Below are 12,711 nucleotides of genomic sequence, written 5' to 3' on the forward strand. Positions count from 1 at the left end.
TTGGTAAACCGCCGACCGGCGGCCTTTGGGCGTCCCACGCTTGCGGGTAGATTCATGCTCCCCCTGCGGTTTCCTCGGCGGCGAAGGCGGGCGGTATCGGCGTCGAACCGGGAATCACGTCGTCTATTTCAAGCGCTTCGCCCACCGCCACCTGGATCGCAACGACCACCCGAGACAGCTTCCTCCCCTTCTCATTTTTGCAGCGACTTCTGCTTCGTTGTGGCACGTAGTACTCACGCGAGGAAGTGGCAGGGGTCACCACGCCAGCGCTATTTTCGATGCGCCCGTCGTACAACTCCGCAGGCGACGCGTAGGGTTTTGCATCGCACGCTTATTGAGGAAGCACAGGAGTCGCTTTATTATACTTCGTGCGTCGACTGGTTCATACGGTGGTTACGGGCGTGTTCGTGCGTGTAGATCCGCCAAGCTGTCCTGGGAGGCGCACACAATGGTCAATCGAGGAAGAGAACCAGCAGCACGAACTTCTGTGCACCACGCGAGCGCGTTCGTTTCCTCATTAGAGCCGTTTAAAGGCAGGGACTTGAGAACCAGCGCTATATCGTTCTCTACAAAGGCTAGTCAATCAAATTAGCAACTCTTTCAACTTCGACGAAAAGCCACCCCGAAACCGACGCACGCACTCGGAGCACTGACAAGAGCACTCAACTCACTCACCGAATCACGCTTGGCCAACCTTAGTGGGACACCTTGCGTCGGGCAGCGTTCCAGCCAGGGCGTGCACACGCCCGTGCGAGGGATCGCAGTGTTCGGCGAGGCGGCAGGTGAACCAAGTTGTAAGAATCCTCGGCGGGCCGTTGCGGGGCCCGAGCGGAGCGCAGGTTAAACGACGCTGGGGCATTCACGGCAGCCGTGTCAGTGATCGCGAAACGAGGCAGTCGCGGCGCAACGAAACGGGTAATCCAACGACAAGATCCGTGAAGACGCACGAAGCAGCGCACGGGCTCAGTCAAACTTCACCCGCGCCGCACGCACAAACACAGCCGGCACGGCTACAACAAGCGAACAACTTTGGCTTCTGAAAAGAACGGCGAGGGAAAGAGAGCGAAGAAGACGGCAAAGGGCAAAAACTTCTCGTTCGGCTTCTGGTTGGCGTCGCCAGCGTTGCTTTGAGGATTACCTTTTATGAGCAGCTGCAGGTGGCGCGGTAATAAATAGGTCATGCGCTCGTACCGAGGTGGCGCCACTTCACAGGTAGCGCTTGTGGGCTTTTCTAGCAGACGCCAAGCGGCCAAGCCAAGGTTGAAGACGGCGGAGCCGACCGTCGGATGCGCTCATAAGCAGCTGGGTAGCTTCGATGTTCAGTCCGCTACTCACCGAACATCGGGCAGTTCAAGCACTATTCACGCCATGGAAATATAAAACAAATACCGGATAGTCCGCTGCGGTTGTGAACCCGGGTTGTGAATCTATCTGCTAGTCTTAGTTTTTTTTTTGCACCGCGCGTTGACTAAAAGAGCCGTCAGGTATTTATACTACACCCTCTCCCAACCCCCCCCCCCCCTCCTCAATCTAAATTTATTTCTCTGCTTATGGCTGGGTAAACCCAGTAAACCCCAGCCGTAAGCTGGCTGTTATTCGGGAATAAAATGCATGACGACACAGAGCAAGGTTTCGCAGCATATTCGAAGTCGGTGTTCGTGCTGCCATCGTTCATTGCTGTTGTCAGGTTCAAGCAAAACAGGGCCGTACTCAGTTCTTCACAAGCACGCACAAAAAAAAAAGAAAAAAACTTAATGGCAGCGGTGGGATTCGAACCCACGCCTCCGAAGAGACTGGTGCCTTAAACCAGCGCCTTAGACCGCTCGGCCACGCTACCAGACGCTACAAAACGGAAAAAGTTTACTATATGAAGCTGTAGAGGTTTTTTTGGTCTTGAATTGGACGAAGTAGTTTTTCAATTCTTTATTTGCCCACATATTTTCTCCGAAATTATCAAAAGTTTGAAATCATGCAGAATATCATAGATTTCGTGTACATTTAGTCCACGATCTGCAGTCCTAGATCATATCCTGGTAGTCTGCGGGCCGGCAGTCCGCGAACTCTTGAAATGAAAGCGCATTTAGCATAGAGTTAATACTACTGCATTTAGAACTATAGTGTTTAGAACATAGATTTAGAATAAGCGAAGTAAATAGACCGCCGCATCGCATCCGGGCATCCGGTTAAAGGTGTGAAAACCGGCCGCCCGAAGCTGGCTCACTTGCGCGTGCCTCCCGCGTGGCGGCGCTGTAGGTATCGGCGCGGTAAGAACGGCGTCTGCTGAGCCGGCGCGCGCATGCGATCCTGGCTATCCTGGCCGCGCCGCTGCCGTGTTTCGGAGCCCGCAAGCTTTTCCCACGCGCTTAAAGCCGCTTAATGTGTAACCTAAGTGCTCTTTCACAGTTATGGTCACCGGCCAATATACTGAGCTTGCTTCTCAGCACTATACGAGGAGGAACTGCGTATTTTTGCATCAATCTTTGCGAACCAAGCGGAGTATAACGCTTCTGGAGGTTGATGCCTTCACTTTAAACAGAAAAAATTTCGAGGTTTGGTAAGGTGCACCTGTATTCCACGCGATATTACAGGGTCCCGTTAGAGAAAGTAGTGGGTACCGGTCTCGGTAGGGAGGCTTCGAGGTGTGAACTACGTGTAATCCTCGGTTTAGCATACAGGGCGCATAACGCGAATTCTACCTATCGATCCGTGTATTTTACAAGCAATATGCTGCAACCACTAATAAGAAAGTAAAACAAGTTCGCGGTAACCATTTTATTTGCAAAGTTTACAAATATTTACACGTTTGCAAAATATTTACTCACACAACTGAAGCAAATATATATTTACTTGCACTCTTTTAACTCTCAAGATATTTACAAAAAAGCTACTTTACAGGACACAGGGCTTTAGCCTCTTGCCTTTCTTTGCATTTTCTTCTTGGTTCAGGCCCTTTAGTAAGAAATGAATTCTTGTATTGCAAAAAATCGCGTGAACCGTGACTGATTTTGTCAATGATACTGCGTGCTCTGGGCAGCCGATATGAGACAGATCATGCATGTTGCACCTCGAATCGTAGATAAAATGCCTGGTGGGAGCATTAACTGCCGTCCCTCGTTCATGAATTTGGGTTTCCATTTCTGCTGACTGGCATGCTTCAGATATGTCACGTACTCTTGCGGCTCTTCTTGGTGCTAGGAGAGTCATGTGAAAAATCTGGCCGCCTTTTCCTTTCTTTAGGCAATGTCTTCGAAATGTATTTCGGAAGGTTCGGAAATATCGTAGGTAGCGCCTCGTCTTTCTGTCGAGGAACACTGCGGGGTATGGGAACTTGCGCGTGCCGTTCACAGAGTGCGTGAAATCCCGGATGATAAACCTGCAGGAGGTACAAGCCAATGCTTTAAATAGAAAAAAAAAAAACATTACTGAGATCTGCATCGCACTTCAATAACTCGCGCAATGCATTTTTTCCCCTAGTAACAAAATACAAATACCTATACAGACACAATTTTCATACAAATGCCTACACAATTTTCCTGCAGATGCTTGTCAGCCCTGGGAATGGCACGAGCCCACTTTGAGAACTGTTCTGGCCAAGCCGGTGCGCGGAAAAGGGATACTTTCTCAACACACTTCGTGTAGCCCACGTCGCATCCCGGTACGAAACACCACCTTTGTGTCTTTTTCTTCGCAGTTGATGGCATGGCTGCCATCATTCCACACGTGTAGCTCACAAGTATCACAAATAATGTCCACCAGAACCAAGATCACGGTTTATCAATAATCACGTGCGAAATGAATCGCGAGCCCGTCGACTGGGCCGCCGGCCGCCTCGTCTTACCGCGCCTGTCACCGAGGCGCCCAATGCTCCCCTAGCGGCAGGCCCGCGAAATGGGGCCCCCGCCGGGCAAGGGCGCTCCTCCGCGCATTTCACACCTTTAGAGATGGGCAAAACGGCTCACTTCAGTGAGCGGCTCAGAACGGCTCAGTTCACTGAAGTGAACCGGTTCATTTGAACGGTTCAGCGGTTCATTTAGGTTTGTAACCTGTGTTAAGCATCCATAATCTAAATTATTACTCAATTGTTATTTAGTCATTTATTTTGTAACAACATCCGCTGTATTTGTGCTGAAAAGAATTGGCCTCACCATCACTACAAAGGTTTTTATGTGTCAGTGGTATTTCAGAATCACTCTCGGTCGATATTTATAGAAGAAAATGCAACTTTTTGTCAACTTTATAACCTCACAAATATGATCTCTACTAGTGAGCTGTGACGCCAGAAAAAATTATTCTGGACATAATACAAGAAACTAATTTTAATATTGTGGTGGTGAACAACACTTTGTTCAGTTTATTCGAAGCGAGGTCGACGGGTCCGCTTTCTGGCAGCGATAATAGATGACGCGAAAGTTGCACACAAGACCCAGCTGGGTCGGCCGATACGCCTCTAATAACTCTACCGGAACGTGCCGACACGACTCCTTCAGAGCCATGCTCAGCACGATTCTCTAATCGAGCGAGCAGCCGCTGAACGTCGGTTCTTAGGGGAGCCGCTCTGCCAAAGAACCGCCGGGAGCCGATAATCGCCGCGGAACTGAGCGGTCAAGAAGATGCGGCTCGTTCCTGACGCGGACAACAGCTACACGCACAAATGTAACTGTAGTGATTCTAGTGAATTATATGGTCACAGGAGTTTATTTTCCTATTACTTTGAAAATACAGACGCAGTTCGTTCACTGCTGCCATTGCGGCCTCCCGATCTGTCATTCACCGCCGCCGCCATCGCGGTTCCCAAATGGCGCCTCAGAAGATCCGCTTCGCGAAGAGCGGCTCTCGAAAAGAGCGGGAGCCGTTCTTCGGTTCTTCGGTTCAGTAACTGAGCGGAAACTGAAAGAGCCGGAAGAACCGATGAACGGGTCAAAACTGCTTCCGGTTCTCCTGGCTCGAATTGTCTGCTCCCACGACAGGAGGCGCGCTGGAGGAGTTTGAAAAATTAGCCCCAGCCGGCCCGGCAGTACAGTTGCTTTCCCGCGCCGATAATAGATGGCGCAGAGAGACGGCTCATTTGACCCGGGTCTTCGGTTCTTTCGCTCAGTAACTGAGCGGATTCCGCTCACTGAGCGGATCCGCTCACCGGAAGAACCGATGAACGGGTCAAAACTGCATCCGGTTCTCCTGGCTCGAATTGTCTGCTCCCACGACAGGGGGCGCGCTGGAGGAATTTGAAAAATTAGCCCCAGCTGGCCTGGCAGTACAGTTGCTTTCCCGCGCCGATAATAGATGGCGCAGAGAGACGGCTCATTTGACCCGGGTCTTCGGTTCTTTCGCTCAGTAACTGAGCGGATTCCGCTCACTGAGCGGATCCGCTCACCGGAAGAACCGATGAACGGGTCAAAACTGCATCCGGTTCTCCTGGCTCAAATTGTCTGCTCCCACGACAGGGGGCGCTGGAGAAATTTGGAAAATTAGCCCCAGCTGGCCCGGCAGTGGAGTTGCTTTCTCGCGCCGGCAATAGCTGGCGCGAGAGAGCGTTGACTCGGCTTTTAGGCTCCGTTGGCTCTTTCTCCATTGTTTGCAGTGCTGTGGCTCGCCCCGTTCGACACTGATCACTGAGGGGGCGAGAAGGGTCTCCCTCTCTCCAAAAGAACCGCCGCTCACTTTTACTGAGCCACGGCTCACTCGTTCTTCAAAAAGAGCGGCTCAAAAGAACCGGATCACTCCTGAGCGACGCATCTCTACACACCTTCTCATTCTATCCGGTGTCATACATGGAGGAAAGAGAGCTATGTGTCCGGAGCAGTTCGCGGACGGTGGTACTCATGAGCGAGGAGGGGGCCCATTGTTCATTAAGCGAAAATGACGAAAAAATTGCCGACGGTTTCTCGAAGTTAAATTTTGCGGGAGCCAAAACGGTCAGCATTGGCCGGGGCTCTTCGATTATCACTTCTGGACTCACCGCGGACGCCGCGAGAAACAATCTGGCATTCATTTTTCGGTATTAGCTGTATGTTTTTTTTTTTGTTGTTGTTGTTTTTTTTTTTTTACATTTTTCGCGTCAATTCCTATGGGAACTGCACCAACGTTACTAGGACACTAGGATCTAGAAACGTTGAACTGCACTACCCGCGTACTACCCTCCAGCACCCTCCAAAGCTCGTTCCCCTCGCTCACTCGCCCTTGCCAAGAGTCTCCTGTTTGCCCGGTGAGCATTGCGAAGTCTTCCTTAGCTCTCAAAAGCAGGCAGCGGCATACCCTCAGGCGCTGCGGTTTCCCCTTCCCAGTGCTCGCTCTCATTTTCTGTGCGATCCGGTGTACCTCAAATATTGTCCGTACCTAGCGCGTTCCAATAAACAGAAATATGCTTTCATTTCGCCTTGAAAAGCCCCAGGGCCCATGGGAGGATGTCTTCCCTGCAGTGCATGCGTACAGCCACGGCCCCCCGATTTTGAAGCAGTGCTTCAAAATCGAGGGGCCGTGGTACAGCAGCAAAGCCAACTTTGAAGCGGTCGAGGTGCAAAGCAGTGGTCTGGTCTTTGTGAAGTTGGCTTGCCACTTTAATTTCGTGCATTGCAGTCAAGTCTCACGACACTTATATCTTGCCTTTTTTAAAGATTACTTTTCTAAACGTTTTCAACGCGTCCGGGTAGGTGATTGTTATAGTAAGCCGGTACTAATGAAAACCGGGGTACCCCAAGGGTCAATCCTCGGGCCGCTGTTATTCAATATTTATGTTAATGATCTAGCCAGTCTTTCCCTTAAGAATCCCATGTCTATATATGTATGCCGATGATACTGCCGTAGTTTTCCCTTGCACAGCCTACAATGATCGATGGTGCCCGTGTCTTTCAGAGAGATATTTGTACCATTTTAGACTGGCTGACCGATAATCATATCTATATAAATAAATCGAAGACAAATCTTATTTGCTTCCATAGCCCTTATAAGTCTTTTCAATCAGCTTACCCAACACTTCAACATAACGTAAAATACTTGGGTTATATTTTGACGACACGTACTTAATTGGAGCCTTCACATTGAATACGTTGCCAAACGTCTTAGAGCAGTGTGCGCTTCCTTGTATGCGCTGCGCTCTATTTGCAACACTTCAGTAAAAAAGTTGTATGTAAAAGTTTAGGAGAGTCCATCAAATACGGAATTACAATATATGGTCTCGCATCATCCTATAAGCTCAATATTCTGAACACCATCCTCCATAAAATTGCATACAACCTCGCTTATAGTACAAAGCACCATGGTGAACCAATGGAAGATGTCATGAAACAATTTCATGTTTTACCTGTTCAAAAGCAATTTATGTTTGATGCTTTGTGCAAGCCCTTTTATCAAAATGAATTCAAAGTTGTGAATGTTAAAGCTGCCTTTGAGAAACGTTGAAAAGTTTGTATTGCCACGTGTGCACACTTATTATGGTAAAAGAACCCGTGCCTTTTATGTCCCACATTTATTTAACAGAATTAAAACCGAGCCAGTGGTTAACAATATGAAGCAGGTAAAAACATTTTTGATGTCATTTAATTATTGCGGACATTGAATGAATGCATTGCGCTGTTTTGGATGTACCTAAAAAACCATTGTAACAATTTGAAGTGCGACTGACTGCTAAATGCCTCTCCTGTGTATGTATGAGTAAAAAGTACCTTGGCGTTTTTCTTTTCCTGGGCATGATGCTGCAGTTGCTCAAGATATTTTCCTTGCGATTTTTGGGCTCCTTGAGCTTTCTACTCCCGTTGTGTCCCAATTTGCGCCCTCCTGTGACTGCCCAGCGGCGCACACAAGCCATGCGGCTTATGCGGACTGGATAATGTTCTGTATTTTGAAATGTGAATAAACGTTATTATTATTATTATTATTACTACTAAATGGCCCACACACAGGCTTCACGCAAGAGCGCACGACCAGAGAATTTCTCATGGGAGTTTTCTCAAAACATTTTCTTGTGAAATAGTATACACGATTACGGTCGCAAATTATTCGCCAAATGCACACGGAAGACAAAATGAAAAAAAAAAAAAAGTACCCGCGGGGGCGGGGTGTTCGCGTGCACGTTAACGCATCGTGTGTTAGTAGAGGCGGCGTTGACCTGGCACACGAGCCGCCATTTTTGGCCGGCGCGGCGGTCGTAATAAAAATTTGCGACTTTTACAACTAGGCCTGCACAACACACTATCAGCTGCAGAACTCATAGAGGCGCGCACCATTTACAACGCTTACGACTCACAGCAACCGGGCGACAAGTGCGCGCCAAGATACTCCCTCCCCCAAACTGAGGACACTATACAACGCCTGTCGGCTGTTCATCGAAGCGCCATACACGTTCTCCCGACACCCAGGCACATGCATATACAACGCAGGCCGACGAAAACATCGGACCCGCGCCTCCTGCATGTCTACAAAACACGCCAGTGGTCAAGAGGCCCGCTATACTGACGCCACATGCTGACGCCGCACGCTATCGCACTCACCCCGCAGACGCGGCTGCAGCCATCCAAGCGCTACGGCTAGCCTCCTCACCACCTCCATCACCACAGCCGAAGAAGCAGCTATCGCTCTAGCAATAATACACGCCCCTTCCTGCTACATAACCGTACTCACTGATTCGCAAGCGGCTTGTCCACGCTTTGCATCAGGAAGCGTATCAACTCTCGCAGCAACCATACTGTCTCAACGGCCTGAACTCCCCCAGACTCGCATCGTATGGATTCCTGCCCATACATCCCTTCCTGGGAATGCGGTGGCACATGCCACCGCCCGCAACCTTATCCACCGGGCATTTCCAGAAGGGGAAGAGGAGGAGGAGGAAAATGACTTTATTGATATCAATCCGGCATGTAAGGGTGGATCAGACCGCGCAGGGCTTCACCAACCCCCTATCTCACTAGACCTCAGCGTGGACCGGTCCGGCGCTAGCTACTAGGAGTTACCTCCGTTCGCTTTTGCCGGGCCAGGGCCGCGTCGAGCCGCTGGATGGCTTGGAGTTGCGCCTGATGGTCAGGCGAACTGATGTAGTGTTCCATGTCCGGTGGCAGAGAGTTCCGCACGGTTCCCCCCGCACACGCGTCACACCCCCACAGCACGTGGGCTAAGGTTGCCAGTTCTCGCGCACACACACTGCACGTAGCACTTTCAAACAGTCCGGGACACACGTGCCGGGCTAGGGCCGGCGTGAGTACTGTTCCAGTCTGTAGCTGTCGTAAGAGGACCCCCTCACGTCGCCCTAGTCTCGGGTGAGGCCCAGGCAACGCTCGGCGGCCCTCTCGGTACCAAGCGAGGATTTCTCCGTAGTCCAGTAGCGGGTCCGGGTCCAGGAAGTCAGCCTCATCCGCTTCCGAGGGGCGGGGGGGCGCCGCACGGTACGCGAGCTCACGCGCGACGACGTCCGCCTCCTCGTTGCGGTTGGCCGCTCCCCCTGGGATGACTCCGACGTGGGCCGGGCACGACCAAAGTAAAGTTGGTCGTGGGGCCGGGAACCATCGTAGATGGGTCGTGGTTGACTTGGTCCTCGGCAGCAAGCTCGCCGCCGGCGTCCCGACGCTCCCGCGGCCAAAGTTGGCGATGGCCGTGCGGGAGTCGCTCAGGATCGTGGTCGCCTCCGGTGTGCCGCTCAGCGCCAGGGCGATGGCGGCTTCCTCCGCTTGCTCCGCAGACGTCGCTCGGACGCTGCAGGTGTTGAGTACTTTCCCGTCCGTGGCCCGGACAACCGCTGCCACGTACGTCTTCGGCTTGCGTTGGTGTTTGGCTGCGTCCACGTACACCGCCGTTGCGTCGTCGGCGTATGTTTCTGCCAGCGCTCTCACCCTGGCAACCCTTCGCTCCTTGTTGCGGTCCGGGTGCACGTTGCGCGGGAGCGGCAGGACCACCAGGCGCCTTGCTACTTGCTTGCTCACCTCCTCCCGCTTCGGGGCTTCCTCCCAATAGGATTCGGCCCTTGGCGGGCGCAGGCCGACCCTCTGTAGGATCGCTCTTCCGGCTTTGGTTGTTGCGAGGCGAGTCAGCTGCGTCGTGCGCTGGGCCTCGCTCACCTCCTCCAGGGTATTATGGACTCCTAGTCGAGCCAGGGCGTCGTTGCTCGTACTGGCGAGGAGGCCCAGCGCCATCTTGTGGGCCTTCCTTATTGCAGCGTTGATTTTCTCCCGCTCGTGCCGCAGCCATCCGTGGAACGCGCCGACGTACGAGACGTGGCTCGTCACGAACGACTGCAGCAGTCGCAGGAGATTCGTCTGTCGCATCCCGTGTCGTTTGGTGGAGATCTGCTTGACCAGGCGGGTCGCCACTCCCACCTTCGTTAGCAGCCGGCTCAGAGCGGTGTGGTTGCCGTTTCCCGCGTCGACGTGCATGCCAAGTACTCTGATTTCTCGGACGTGCGAGATGGTGGTGCCGTCTTCGGTCCGCAGCGTGATGATAGCCGCCTCCTTCTCCGCCGACTTGCGCCAGTGGCCAGGAGGTGGCAATACCAGTAGCTCCGACTTCTGCGGAGAGCATCGGAGGCCTGTCCCCCGCAGGCAGTCTTCTATCTGCCAGATTGCCTCTTGCAGTGACTCCTCTATGTGGCCGGTCGTGCCTCCCGTCATCCACAATGTGATGTCATCTGCTTATATTGTGTGCTGGACCTGCGGCAATCGGGCAAGGCGCTCGGCCACTGGTATCATGACTATATTGAAAAGAAAGGGGGAGATGACGGCCCCTTGCGGTGTGGCGACGCTGCCCAACCTTCGCTCCTCCAGCTGCAGGTGACCGACGTGGAGGCACGCCGTCCGATTCGAGAGAAAGGCCCGGATGTAATCGTACGTTCGCCGTCCCAGCCCGAGCCTCTCGACCTGTGCCAGGATTGCGGAGTGCAGCACGTTATCAAAGGCACTCTTGAGGTCGAGGCCTAGGATCGCCCTGCAGTCGGTCTTGCTGGAGGACTCGAGCAGGTCGTGCTGGATCAGTAGCATTGCGTCCTGCGTGCTCAGCCGGGCCCGAAAGCCCAGCATCGCCGCAGGGTACGCGTCGTGCTCTTCCATGAAACTCTGCCAACGGTTGTTTAGCACGTGCTCCAGCACCTTGCCCGCGCACGACGTCAGGGAGATAGGGCGGAGATTCTCAATGCTGGGCGGCTTGTTGGGTTTAGGGATCAATATCGTTCGGGCGGTCCGTCACTGCTTGGGCAGCGTGCCGGAGCGCCAACAGTCGTTGTAGAAATTCGTAAGGGCCGTAATGGCCACGTCGCCAAGGTTATGCAGGGCCTTATTGTGGATCAGGTCCGGGCCGGCTGCCGACTTGCAGTTCAGCTCTTGCACCGCTCGGCGGACCTCCCATTCTTCTATATCCGCGTCGAGCGCGGGGTTGTCTGGGCCTTCGTAGTCCGGGTGTCGGACTTGTGCGGTGGCCGGGAGATATTGATCGTTGAGGCGTTTGCCCACCTCGTCCTCGCCGTGTTCTTTGATTGCCGCGTGCAGGATCTGCGCCAATCGGTGTTGCTGGAACGATTTGCTCTGCGTCTCGTCACGTAAGTGGCGGAGCAGCTTCCACGTACGGCTGGCGTGCAGCTGCCCGTCGGCTTCGTTACAGATGGCATGCCACTGCTGCGCGCAGAGCTGCCTGCTGTATTTTTCGATTTCGCGGCCGAGGTGGGCGATGCGCTTGCGCAGTGTTCTGCTGTGCCGCATGCGCTTCCATCGGCGTTGCAGTGATTGTCGTGCCTCGATCAGGTGGGCCAGTCGAGGGTCCATACTGGGGATCGATTCGTCCGTCTCCACTTCCGTGCTCACACGCGCCGCCGCGTCTACCAGGCTGCGCGTCCACTTTTCGAGGTCCTCAATGGTGGGCGCAATCTCCTGCCGGCGGAAGGCGTTCCAATCCGTCAGCTTGTGCTTGCGAGTCGGGGCCTGCTTGCTCCGGACCCGCAGCGGCAATTCCACTTGTATGATGTAATGGTCACTTCCCAAGTTGAGCCCCGTGTTGCGCCTGCTCACCGGTCTGTCGTCCGGGAGGTGCACGAAGGCGAGGTCGGGGGTGGTGTCCCTGCTTGCTGAGTAGTAGTAATAACTTTATTTGAGCTGGAGGCGTTTTCAGACGCCAGACGGAGCGGTTCCCAGGTCGCGGGAACCGTATTGGGCCAGCAGCTTTTGGCCCCTGGCCGTCAGCGCGAGCTGGGTCGGCAGGGCGGGGCTGGACCGCAAGGTCTCCCATCGCTCGTGGAGTGGGGTAGGGGGGGTGGAGGGAGGGTGGCTGAAGTGCCAATTCGTGACGGCTGCTGCGGGTCCGAGAGCAGCTCGAACTCGGCCTCTTCAGCCTCGTCCAGCAGGCTCCGTCCTTTGGCAGTCGTGCGGGGGTAGCCCAGTTCCCTGTGGGACGAGTTGAAGTCACCCGCCACGATGATCGGCATGTCGACGGCTTTTCGCCTGGCTTTCTGGAACAGCGCCCGGAACCGCTGGCTGCGGTGCTGCGGGTTGCTGTAGGCGTTCACCAGACAAACGGACTCTTGCGTCTTCTTTCCGACCACAACTTCGGTCGCGCACAACTCCAGGGCCGTGTCGCCATCGAGGAAGCGGTCGAGCTTGATGAGGGTGATGCCCTTGTGTACAAAGGTGCAGACTCCCTGCGCCGCACCCGTGTTGCTGGTGCGCGCGCTGGGGGGTGATGCGTGAACGTGGTAGCCCGGGAGTTTCGGAGTCTCTTCCATATGTGTCTCTTGAATCATGATCACGT

The 12,711-nt window shown here is 53.5% G+C and overlaps 1 protein-coding gene and 1 non-coding gene across 14 annotated transcripts in view; both read right to left on the reverse strand.

The window, feature by feature from the left end:
- The window catches only part of LOC144149839 (MAP/microtubule affinity-regulating kinase 3-like), a 133,506-nt gene extending 132,399 nt beyond the window's left edge, over positions 1–1,107 (reverse strand). For 5 of the 13 annotated variants that reach the window (XM_077681535.1, XM_077681524.1, XM_077681527.1 and 2 more), the window contains exon 1: positions 676–1,105. The gene's annotated coding sequence lies outside the window, so the exon portion shown is untranslated. Of the gene's footprint in view, positions 1–675 lie in introns of all 13 variants that reach the window. The other 8 variants (XM_077681523.1, XM_077681530.1, XM_077681519.1 and 5 more) reach the window with 4 other exon arrangements.
- A 648-nt stretch (positions 1,108–1,755) lies between these two features.
- On the reverse strand, positions 1,756–1,837 carry Trnal-aag (transfer RNA leucine (anticodon AAG)). The gene has a single exon. It is a non-coding gene; the product is annotated as a tRNA-Leu (tRNA).
- Between the last annotated feature and the right edge of the window lie 10,874 nt (positions 1,838–12,711).

Source organism: Haemaphysalis longicornis, unplaced genomic scaffold, assembly GCF_048455015.1.
Source record: "Haemaphysalis longicornis isolate Haplotype H1 unplaced genomic scaffold, Haemaphysalis longicornis Haplotype H1 scaffold_8, whole genome shotgun sequence".
In the NCBI taxonomy this organism is placed as follows: Eukaryota; Metazoa; Arthropoda; class Arachnida; order Ixodida; family Ixodidae; genus Haemaphysalis; species Haemaphysalis longicornis.